Below are 10,899 nucleotides of genomic sequence, written 5' to 3' on the forward strand. Positions count from 1 at the left end.
TGGGCTGGTTATCTGCCCAGCCCATCTTCCCTATGGCTGCCTGGCCTCATGTGCCAAGCCCTAGTGGCTAACCCACCCTGTAATTACATGAGGCGTGTGCTGGGTGATTAGGCACTCAATTAAAGAATTAGAATGACTCTGTAGGGTCTTGCCAAGTTGAGATTCTGTTTCAGAATTGGGCCGGGCATATGTGCACTATCTAGTCAGAGGCATCCCAAGGTGCAGTGTGGGGCATGGGGCCAAATACAAGGTGGGCTTTACTGCCATCTCTCCCCCAATTCTTTTTATCACAGAATTCATAGAGTTTAGAATTGAAAAAAGCCCTGAGAGGTTTCCTTATTTTATGAAGGAAAAAATTGAAGCCCAAGCAAGGTCTAACACCAAACCTAGTGTGCTTTCCATGACACTAGATATGCACTAGGTAGATAATTTGGTCTCTTCATCTTCATCTTGTTCCCAAGCCTTCCATAGCTCAGTTAGACTGTTCTTTGTGAGTTTTTTGGCTGAAAAAAATCCATACCTGGTGGATGATCTGGTGATGATCTCTCTACACTTTCCTTGGCTCTTTGTCACACTACTGTGGGTGAACCACAGGCACATAGTAACTGGACCCATATTTGGAGGCTTTCTGGTGTGGAAGGACCCACCAGAACTTCTGTTCTTCTGATATTGCTTTTGAGAGCCCAGTGTTAGCTCTATAGCTTCCCTAGGAGCAAGACCTTAGTGAAATATCTCTGGGCTGCAGTTTCCTTAATCTTTGTTTTTGAAGAGGACCAAAATGACATCATGATGTCAGGGTCAATGTACGGCATGTCCAGCTGTGGCTGGCTGATCATATCAGTATTAGCTTGGAATGTTCTACCACAGGTCAGGCAGAAACAGTCCATATGACCATTTGGGACAATAAAATTAAGACATTAGATTATATGCCTTGGAGTAACTCTATGGTTCTTAACTTGAGGCTTTAAAATTTAAAAAAATATATATAACTCAATTTCAATATAATAGGTTTCTTTTATTCATCTAGTATTTTATGCTTTTAAAAACAATATTCTTGGGGGAAGTTAGATGATGCAGTGGATAGAGCACCAGTCTTGAAGACAGGAGTACCTGAGTTCAACTAACCTCAGACACTTGACACTTACTGTGTGATCCTGGGCAAGTCACTTAACCCCAATTGATTTTCAACCCCCCCAAAAAAAACCCCAGTATTCTGAGAGAGGGTCCCCAGGCTTCAATAGACTGCCAAAGGAGCTGCAAAAGTGACTTGCCTATGCTTGTATAGCCAGTAAGGGATTGGAAATAAGACTTGAAGTTGGTTGGATCTCTCCATTATGCTACACTGCCTCTATGAATAGGAAGCACAACTATTATTATCTATGTTTTTGAGATGATAGATTAAGAGCTAGAAAGGACCTTATAAGTCAATAAGTCTATTTATTTCATTTTGCAGAAGAGGAAACATAGGACTAAAGAACTGAAATGATTTATCCAAAGTCATGTAGAAAATAAGTAGGATTTGAATCCAAGACTTATGACTACTGGGTGGCAAGATTCATAGTGTTAGCTTTGGAATCAGAAAGACCTGAATTTGAATCTCACTTTAGGCACAACTATTCAAATCTGGGCAAATTACTTGACTACTTCAGGCCTTGGTTTGTTCATTTTTAAAATGAAGTTGGGCTCAATGCATATATTGAACACATACACACACACACACACACACACACACACACACACACACGACATATATTATCCTAAAAAGTCTTTCCTATAAATCTATGATTCAGTGAATTTTTATTCTTTTACAGCATGACCTTGGAAAACCCTGCAGAATCATAATGAAAAATTTGTAAGCCTCAGGCAAAAGACAGGGAAGAAATCCTTAGAGGTGGAAAAGGAAAACAGAGACTTGAAGACACCACGTTGCTCCCTCCCCCCTTCTCTTCCACTGAGGGAGGTCCTCTTGAAGTCAGTTGCTTGGAGGCAGACATCCCTCATGTTCTACCCTCACATTCTGTCCTCAATTTCTATCCCTGGCTTATCCAGGATGTGGAAGTTTAAAAACTGGAGTTTTTCCATGGTCACCAGTCCCATGCCTACCTCCCAGCTATGCACTGATTGGGAAGGTTGGGGTTTAGAGAAGGGTAACCCGAGAGAAAGGGAGATGCCTAGTTCCCACCTTCCCAGAATCTGGTGGAGAGATTTCTTCTCTAGACAATTTAACTTTGCCAGGGAGCAGTGAGTGTTAGTGACTCTAACCCCTCCCACTTCCTACCATATGTCCTTTAAATTCCTCAGGGTCTTAAGAAAATCCCCTTGCTTGAACCATACTAGATATAGTTTTGCTCTTGGAATTTGGGGGTAAAACCTCCATTAACTAGCCCTAGCAATACTGTTAATATCTGTCAAGAGGTAATAATGAGTTGAGGCTATTTTTTAGGTCCAAGGCTTATCATTAGTATGCAGGAGAATTCACTAATAATTCATCTTTCTTACTTATCTGGCCAGGGACCTGGGATCCTTCTCATGCCTTGTTCATCCTTCTTGAAGAGGACCAATGGCATCAGAAGAATGATGTCTTGACTTGCAAGTGAATTGGATTTAAGTGAGGCAGAACTGTGCAAAATCATCGGCCTTAATCTCTCCTCCAAAATCACTGGAGTCCAGGGGCAAGACATAGGTCAGGATGATTGACCCTCTCACATGCCCAAGTAGATCCTGAAACTTGTCCTCTTCTCCCTCCTTATTACATTCACACTCTGGAAATCAGCAGATCCTATAAATCAGAGCATACTTTATTATGTTGGTGATTGTTTAGTCTTAAGAAAGTGATGGAAAACATGCTAATGAGGCAGTTTGAACTTAAAAATTTGTTGTGGGGGCAGCTAGGTGGCGCAGTGGATAGAGCACCAGCCCTGAAGTCAGGACAACCTGAGTTCAAATCTGGTCTCAGACACTTAACACTTCCTGGCTGTGTGATCCTGGGCAAGTCACTTAACCCCAATTGCCTCAGCCAAAAAAGAAAAAAAGCATATTGTGTGTGTATTTCCCCCCAGAGAGCCTAATCCCCTGCCTGCTTCAGTTTCCACATCTGTAAAGTGAGGATAATAATAGTATTCACCTCTTAGGACTGTTGTGAAGATTAAATGAAATAAGAGCTTTTTAAACCATGCTTTACCTATTTTTATGATTGAAACAAAGGTAAACTGAGGCACAAAGCTCCAAGCATGATCAATTTATTGGAAAGACAATCAGTTATCAATAACAGGTGTCTTTATCTTCTCAGCAAGCTAAAAGATCTCAATTGAATGCAGACAACTCATTTTTGCAGACAAAAGGAGCAGCATCAAAAAAACTAGAAAGCAGCATCATAGATGGGGTAAACAATATGATTGGTTACAAAGTCTGAAGCATCACAAGCATGGGGGCAATATGATTGGTTGGAAATCAGGAACGACAGACTAGCAACAACCACTCCTTCCATCCTGTTGCTAAAAGATGGTTATTGTTTGAGTCCACTTGCAAGAACAGTTTAGCTATAGTAAATCAGACTTCTTTGGATAACAGACCAGACTCCCTGGCGTCCACCTGCATCCTTCAAGGATAACAGATTTCCTTGTTACAAGAATAGAACAGTGAGTAGCAGGAAAACTGAATTTTCAGACTTATCTCAGAGACAATGAGTGACTGCAGGAAAGCTGAACTTCCAAACTTAACTCAGAGACAAATGAAAGGTGACTTAGGTAGTTATACAAAATGTTGGTAGTGAGATAAAAGGAAATCAATTACAGACTAGAATTAACTTCATTTTCTCAATTTTGGAAGTTATTATCATTATAATCAGGAGATAACAAGGGCATATTTAAATATATGGAGAGAGGTTTCCAGTTTTCTTACACCTTACTTTCAAATGTGATCTATGACTTCTGCATGTTCCATGAACAAGACACTTCATCTCTCAGCTCCAGGTATTCTCAGACTGTCCCCCACACCTGGAATGTTCTCTCTCTTCTGACTGAACCAACTGAACAACAGCAAAGGGTTTTTTGTTCAACTACCTGGATTTCCTTTAAGTCTCAACCACAATCCTACTTTGTATATTTCAGAAGCCCCTCTTAAATCACATCCCTTTGTTCATTATCTCCCATTTACCCTGCATAAAGCTTGTTTTGCACATATTTATTTGCCTGTTTTCTTCCCCACTAGATGGTAAGCTCCTTGAGGGCAGTGACTTCCCCCTTCTATTCCTGGACCTTACCATAGTATTTGGCACATAGTAGATACTTAATAAATGTTCTTTTGAATTGAAAAAAATTAAAATGTTACTAAATAGTTAGTAAAAAAATAGTTTGAGAGGAAGGTCACTAGTATTTGAGGTGGGGCAGGAAAGATGGTATTTTGAGGGGCAGCTAGATGGCACAGTGGATAGAGCACCAGAGTCAGGAGGAGCTGAGTTCAAATCTGCTTTCAGACATTTATCTCTTAGTACTAGCTGTGGGACCCTGGGCAAAGTTGAGAGGCAATTGCCTCTCAAAAAAAAAAAAAAAAAAGATAGTGTTTGAATTGTGTCTAAAGAAAGGAGGGCTATTATGATGAAAAGGTAAAGAGAGAGAATATCCCAAAATGCTGCAAAGATATAGAGATGGGGGCTCATATTTGAGGAACAGAGCCAGTTTGCTGGATCAGTGTTTGCAGGAGAAGTAATGTCCAATGGAGCTGGAAAGATAGGTTGGGGCCAGGTTGTAAAGAATTGTCACAGCTAAACAAAGGAGTTTTCAGTTTATCCTAGAGGCAATAGGGAATCCCTGAAATTGACCAAATAGGAAAGTGAGATTTTGTAATTTAGAAATTTGTAATTAAGAAAATCATTTTGATAGCAGTGCATAGGATGAATTGCAGTGGGGAGAGACTTGAGACAAGGAGACAATTGGGAGGCAGTTGTAGTAGGTCATAGTAGATGTACCAAGTAGATATATTAACCAGATGTAGCAATGAGGCTATTAAGAAACTTGGAACTTGCAGACAGCTTTGTAAGCAGCTAAGAGACAATGGGGCCTTGTCCTGGTGCTCTAATATGGTAGGGCAATGATGATAAGGACATAAGCCAAGGTGGGAGCTGAGTGAATGAAGAGATGAAGTGGGGCACAAGAAGTAGAAAGACAAGACTTGTCAATTGGTTGTTTATGTATGTGGAATGAAGGAAATTGGGGATAATGAAGGAGGATAATACTGAAGTTACAAACTTTAAGGATAATAGAGCCTTTGATAGGAATAGGTAAGTTTGGAAGAAGGAAATAGAATAGCTAATATTTGGATAGAGTTTAAAATTTGCAAAGCACTTTACTTATATTATCTCATTTGATCTTCCCAACAACCCTTGGAGATAGGTGCTGTTATTATTAATATGATATATGGGGAAACTAAAGTAGAGTGGTCCAGTTAATTTCCCAGGTTTGCACAGCTAGCTAAGTGTGTAAGATGAGATTTCCTGAGTCCAAATGCAGCACAGTATCCACTGCATTACCTACCTGCCAAAGAGAATGAGTTTGGTTTTGGACGTGTTGAATTTGAGATGCCTAGTAGGCATTCAGTACATTTTTGTTCACATATGATATAAAGTATGTGTTTGCATATGTGCAAGTATATTTATGTGTGTGAAACATTTAAAGAAGATAATGGGTTCAACTCTGATAATAAAGATAGCTAGCATTTATCCAGCACCTACTATATGCCAGGCACTGTGCTGAATACGTTCTCTCATTTGATCCTCACAACGACTCTGGGAGGTAGGGGCTGTTATGAGGACCAAATGAGATGCTATTGTAGAAGTGTTTATCCCTATCTTATAGTTGAGGAAACTGAGACAGACAGTACTTAAATAACTTGCCCATGTTTCTCAGGCAGATTTGAACTTTGGCCTTCCTGATTCCAGTGTTGGCCTCTCTACTGCCCCATGAGGCATCTAATAATCTCCCCTGGAACTCAAAGAAGATCCTCTGGAGGATTTTCAGTGTATGCATTTTTCATCCTAGAACTGAATGTTTAAAAGCATCATGGAAATCATCCAGTCTTTCCATTTTACAAGTGAAGAAATGAAGCCTCTAAAAATCCAATGAGTTGTTCAACATTGAAGGAAGAAGAAACAGAAACAGAAGTGGAGTAACCAGCTGGGTCCTCTGTTACCCCAAAACATCATGCACAACCAGAATCTTCATTTATTTAGAGCTTTAAAGCCCTAAATGCTTTGTCCTACCTGTTAGTCCCATTTGCAGTTCCTTTCCCCTGTCTCTAGTTTACTCTTCCCTTCCCCTTTGCCAAAATGAATGAGAACAATCCCAACACTAATTTAATCAAATGGGTAAGAGAGGAGTGCCCAGTGAGCAATGATATTGCCAGGCAAGCCAGGGACCCAGGATGGGAAACTTAGAAGCCCTAGATGGTCTCATAAGGCAGATGAGGTTATAAAGAAACTTGAAGCTTGCTGCCGGTGGAGTTTCCTTAGGGCTGTAGTATGGCGGGGCAGCTAGGAGAAGCTCATATTTCTTGCCTGAAAGAGCTACTTCCGCACTTCCTCATTGCTGCCAGAGATGTTCCCCTTCCTCCTTGTTGTATAGAAAATACACTGCGGTAGTATTCTGCCCCCTTCTTATTATGTCCCTGTGCCTTGAGACTCTGCTCTGTGCCACAGTGCTGTCTGTTTCTCCTTTCTCCTAACATTATTCTAGATACAGTTTTGACTAATTAAAGCTCTACTGGTAGAAAAACTAGTCTCCAAAAAATATCTGAGGAGTGGCTGACTAAAGTAGAAAGCAGTGACCTTTTGTTCTCTTTTGGGTCTTTGCTGGACATCTAGGTGAACTGAGGAAGAGTGTTGAGATGGAGTGAAAAAAGATTCATCTTCCTGAGTTCAAATCTAGCTTTAGACACTTACTTCCTAGCTGTCTGATCCTAAGCAAGTCACTTAACCCAGTTTGCCTCAATTTTCTTATTTGTGAAATGATCTAGAGAAGGAAATAGCAAAGCACTCTAATTATCTATCTTTGCTGAGAAAACCCCAAATGGGGTCATAAAGACTTGGACATGACTGAACAACAGCAAAGGATTTTTGCCAATGGGTGCTCAGTTTGGTATGGTCACTGAAACAATGTGGCAAGATTGGAAAACAAACAAGCAAACATTGACCCAAGAGGCAGAAAAGTTCTAGAGTTTTAAGTCCACCTTTGCTATTAAATTAAATGACTAAGCTCTTCCCCTGTGAGATGGGGCAAGAGGGCGGAATCATACTACATGGCTCCTCAAAGAGCTTACAGTATTTTTTCAGATGAGACTAACATTTGGAGGTAATAAAAACTACAAAGTGGAGATAGCTGTGGTTCCATGGAGTGAGCAATGACTTTAGAGTCTGGAGATCCAAGTCCAAATTCTGACTTTGACACTATGAAACCAGAGGCCAGTCTTTTAACCCCTCTGGGGCTGAGTTTCCTTATCTGTAAAATGGGGGAAATGAAACTTACATATTAGTTGTCTGAAAGAGTAGGCTGAGGATTAGATGATGCAATATCTGAAAAATGCTTTGTAAGTTATAAAATGCTATATAATGTCAGTTGTGACTAAGGTCGAGGGCTAAATTGTGTGGTTCAGACTAGAGGTGCCGTGGGAATTATGAGAAGGAGATCAAAAAAGATAGAAATGAAAGCCCTTTAGAATCTTAGAAGGGATGTTGTCTTCTTGTAGAAGCCAGGGAAAGTGTCATGGAGGAAATAAGAGTCTCCCAGATGAAAGGATGTATTGGAGAGTGAGTAGCCTAGAGGAGAGCAGGGAGGGCAGCAGGCATTTAATCCTAGGGAACTAAATTCATTGAGTCCTTTCATCTGGAAACACCTCTGCTCTAGGCATAGAGAATTATTTCACAAATTGATATTTTAGTCTTTAGGACTGATGCATAAACAAAATAATTCTGGGCCAGCTAAATTGTTCTTGCCTGCCCGCAGACTTTGTCAATCAAACAACACATATTTACAGAGGCAGCTAGACTTCTACTCAGGTGGACACAAACCCACAGGGAAAGGTACCTGGGTAACCAGACTCCCCAGAGCTGGGGCTCCCTGCTACACCGGTGCTTCATCTTGCATTTTTCCTGTCCCTCCTGGCAACACAATCAGCTTGACGGTATGAAGGGCACTTTAGAATGTCAACCTTGGGACCCTGGGCTAGCTTGCCTTTTTATAAACTGGCAGCAGGAAGCCTTGGATGGGCAGCAAGGCTCTGCAGGGTCTTTGGTTCTATATATATTCTACAGAGCCACCTCGCTCCACCTCCTGATTAATAATTTCAAGGAGGTTTTAGTCCCAATCCTTGGTTCCATGGCAATGAAAGGTCAGGAAGAACACTAAAGAAACATTCCCTGCCACCAAGCAGCAGCGTAATGGGGTATAACATAAACACAGATATATAGCAATGCAGTTTAAGAGTGTACTAACATCTTAGGGAATTGGAAGAAGGTTTAGACAGTGGCAAGCTGATCTCCAACTAGAAGAAATCACTCTTTTGTATAATTTTAAAAATAAATTACTCATTTAAGGGAAGGTGGAAATTCTGGGCACGTGGTAAGGAGCAGGACATGGTTGGTGGCTGGTGCCAGCAGGAGTCCAGTGGTGTCTGGAGATGAAAGGCATATAATGCTGAGTGTTCTGGCATCTCTGACCTATCAATTAACTAGGTAGCTACTTCCAGCTTCGGGCCCTCATAAGCTGGTAGGCACACCCCTACCTTGGGTGTGCAGGCTGCCTGAGGGATGGTGTCGCAACCTCACCACCCAAAGAGTTGTTGCCTCAGCAGCACTTCTTACTCCAAGTCCCGTGACTGAGCTGTGAGTCTGATGAAACCTGGAACTTCATAAACACACAAGAGCCCAATTCTCTAGTCACTAAAGTCACAGGGTACAGACCTATCTTTATCATGGCTCTTAAAGAATTCTCTTTTGATTCCCTTAGCTCTTGAGGTCCACATTAGTATTGATAATAATGTCACATTTCTATGATATTTTGAAATTTTTCAGAGTCAGCACTTATATAATTCTTTACGGTTTATAAATATTTTTGCCTATGATGCTCACAATAACCCTATGATGAAGTTGCTATTATAAGTCCCATTTTACAGAAACTGAGGCCTCTGAGCAAGGTTAAGTGACCTGAGCAGAGTCACATAGCTAATATATACAGGATTTGAATTCAGATGTTCCAGACTCAATCTTTAAGTTTAACACTCAATCTATTTTGACTCTTGGATTACTAGCTCTGAAGTACGAAAAGTGATTTCTCCATGGAAACCCAGCCCAGGTAGAAAGCTCATATTTATATAGTGATTTAAAGCAGATAAAATACCTTCCTTACCATAATCCCTAGGTAGTACAATACTCCTAGCCCCATTTTTACAGATGAAGAAACTGAGGCTCATAAAGGTTAAGTGACTTGTCCAGGAATGTATAGTTAAACATCAGATGCTACATTCATACCCAGGTCTCTTGAATGGAAGTCTCCACAAAATCATGCTGCAGATGAGACTTGGACTTTCCCCAGCAGATTGTTACATTTTCAGTATGAGCATTTACAACTTTGTTGAGTGTCTAGACTTAAGAAATAATGAAGAAAATGTCAGTATTAAATAATATTAATATAAATTAATATTAACATAAAGTATAATATATTATATATAATACAATATATTAATTAATATTAATATAAATATCAAACAGTATTAAAAGTGTGCTGTGTACCTTTTTAGATTGCTGGTTGTTAAACATTTGTCTACTCTTTCCTGATTGAGGCATGATATAGCCAAAAACAGAATTAAGCAAAAAGTGGTGGTGTTTGGGGATTCCTTGGTAAACAATTTGCTAATTTCATGTTAGCTAGCTCTTTAATAGTTTGCAAAGTGCTTCATATATATTAACTCATTTGATCCTTACATGAACCCTAGGTAGTTTGTGTCCATATTATACCCATATTACAGATGAGGAAAATAAGGCACAAGGACTTCCCAGGATTACATAGCTAGGATATCAAACTCAGGTCTTTCTGATTCCAAGTACTATTTGCTATCCACTGAATCACCTGGTTTAAGTCTGTCATCATCCTGGGATATAATCAAAGGTCTCCCTACTCTTGTCTGGGCATCAGGATGGAGAGATTCTGACTTGCTGTTGCTGAGGTCCTGGGTCACTGGGATTGGCAAAAAAAAGCCTGAAGAACTGATAAAATTATTCACTGAGGCAACCAGGGAAGGACACTATTGGAAATCAATTCAACCTTATAGTCCCTCCTTCTGTGGAGGTCATGTGGAGGCCCCACTTGTGGGTCTAGTCAGAAATCCAAGTTATGTTAATCCCCAAGGTTAAATTTCCCCCCTTAATCTGTCCATGGCTTACACCATCTATGTTGAACCCTTTTTGGGTTAAGCCGGCCTCAGCATTCTGCTTTGCAGTGTCTTTCTCCCCACCCCTCCCCCCATGCCTCATGGCATTAGCTATATGCTCTCTCAACTCTATTTCATATTTACCATTATTGTTTCTCTTCATTTTGTTTTTAACTTCTTCTCCTAAATAAACTTACCTTTTCCAAAGGGAATGGCCATTGTGAATTCTTCACATGACCCCAGCATTTGCTTATCATCAACCTTATCATTTGGTGCCGTACCCCAAACCCATCACTGCCATTGCTCTTGCTACTGCTGTGGCCTCCAACAGGTTTTTCAGAGATTACACATGTTCTGGAGGAGTTTTGTCGGTCCTGTCCTGGGTCTGGTCTGTTCACTTGTTGAGCGGCAATACAACTACATAGCATCAGAATGGAACAGGCTCTTACACCACGGATATTTTCTGACTTAATGCCCAGGTTT

The 10,899-nt window shown here is 40.5% G+C and overlaps 1 long non-coding RNA gene across 1 annotated transcript; it reads right to left on the reverse strand.

Moving 5' to 3' along the window:
- Positions 1-1,547: 1,547 nt before the first annotated feature.
- LOC141554847 (uncharacterized) lies at positions 1,548-10,899 on the reverse strand. The gene is made up of 3 exons (XR_012485981.1): positions 10,614-10,899; positions 9,518-9,633; positions 1,548-2,779 (listed from the first exon to the last, which is right to left on the reverse strand). It is a non-coding gene; the product is annotated as an uncharacterized LOC141554847 (long non-coding RNA).

The sequence above is a fragment of the Sminthopsis crassicaudata genome, chromosome 2 (genome assembly GCF_048593235.1).
Source record: "Sminthopsis crassicaudata isolate SCR6 chromosome 2, ASM4859323v1, whole genome shotgun sequence".
In the NCBI taxonomy this organism is placed as follows: domain Eukaryota; kingdom Metazoa; phylum Chordata; class Mammalia; order Dasyuromorphia; family Dasyuridae; genus Sminthopsis; species Sminthopsis crassicaudata.